Source organism: Papaver somniferum, chromosome 8, assembly GCF_003573695.1.
Source record: "Papaver somniferum cultivar HN1 chromosome 8, ASM357369v1, whole genome shotgun sequence".
In the NCBI taxonomy this organism is placed as follows: Eukaryota; Viridiplantae; Streptophyta; class Magnoliopsida; order Ranunculales; family Papaveraceae; genus Papaver; species Papaver somniferum.
The window spans coordinates 1,084,672-1,086,238 of NC_039365.1; the positions used below are offsets into that span (position 1 = coordinate 1,084,672).

Consider the following 1,567-nt stretch of genomic DNA (forward strand, 5'->3'; position numbering starts at 1 on the left):
TGCTGCAGGTTATATTATGATCGGAGAACAAATAGTCAGAACTTAACTTGGACGTTGTTTCACCAAGACACAAGAGATCAAGCCACTTATTGTACTCCACAGATAAATTAGACTTACACCACCAACCCTTATGGACCCATCTTAATTCCCAAGTAAACTCAACTTAAGGATCCCACATGGACTCATCTCAATTCCCAAGTAAACTCAAGGAAACAACCCAACTTAAGTTTTGGTACCACTTAGACTAGTTAAGGCAAAGCAATGCAAACGAGACAGTATAAAAGTTTGCCTTAGTTACAAGAGGAAATCATACCTTTCTCGGCCTAATGACTAAGATCAAGTGTAGTGTCTGTTCTTATCAGTTTAATATTTGATACAGTATGTCTTAACTACGGTGGACATGGTATTAAATTAATTTTTTCATGGGGGAGTTCCCATCCTAGTAGCTTGCTACCGGGGGTTCTCGTTGTGCCGCCTTTGCGTTGAACTACTGCAATGGCCTGGCATACCCCTACCAGAACAAAAATAAGAAACATTAGGCCATCCTGTATGTCCCAATGCTTATTATTTGAACAAATCATCGTCAGATGTGGCTGTTGTGACTGCATTATACACAAACAACAAGCTTAGCTGCCATAGTTCACTTCCACCATTGACAAGTAGCAGAATCATAGGTATTCACCATTGGTGCTGGATGTTTGAGCTTCTTATATATATTTTGTGGAGTTCAGCTCCAATTTGCGCATCTCCATTTTCCTCTTTTCTTCCAAATTGTTACACCATCCTCAATATTCATTTTCTTCTGTAGTACGTAAGTAGCGGTAATGCAAAACCAACCACCAAGTGATTCTAGAACTTTCGATGCACAACGCAAGATAGAATAAGTTGGAAATCAGAAAGCGTGCCAACTATAGTGTCACTGATTAAATTGCGCGACTTAAAGTTCTTAATCACATCCACTAAATTGCGAATTATTTCAATAGACACACTTGTTGTCCACAATTTGATTATGGGGAATACTGCAACGGAATTTTGAGTTTAGGAAGTCATGGGTTGGTTTTCTTGTGGTCCAGTAGAGTAGAGAGGTACATTCAACATGACAAGAACAACGGATGGTTAAGCGAGCAACACCACAAGATTCATGTGGTAAATCTAAAAAACCTGCCATTTTTCATGAATACCAATCATTTCGAAGTCCGTGTTCAAAGATGTTTTTCTGTAAACGAAGGAATCATAAACCTGCATCAAAAAAATAATCGGGGAGAGGTACGAGCAGGTAATTCTACTTAATGCTTCAGCGTTGTATTTCTATATCATATTATGTCCATCTCAGTTATATCTCAGAAATCCCTTCAAGGGCTCACTGTTATTCAGAAATGCTTTAGGTATCATCCTGATAATTATTTATAGGAAATAACCAAAACTATGATTGATTACCATATATGTGACCCGTTCTGTAACAAATACAAATAGTTGACCAAAACTATGTGTGTATTTTGATAATGGCTAAGATAGAGATACCCTTTATACGGTGGGTGTCGGGACACGGGCGTTGATTAGGAAAACA

General features: G+C 38.3%; 1 pseudogene; it reads left to right on the plus strand.

Annotated features, from left to right (window-relative positions):
• The first annotated feature begins 309 nt into the window (after positions 1-309).
• LOC113307332 lies at positions 310-514 on the plus strand (annotated as a pseudogene).
• The last annotated feature ends 1,053 nt before the right edge of the window (positions 515-1,567 follow it).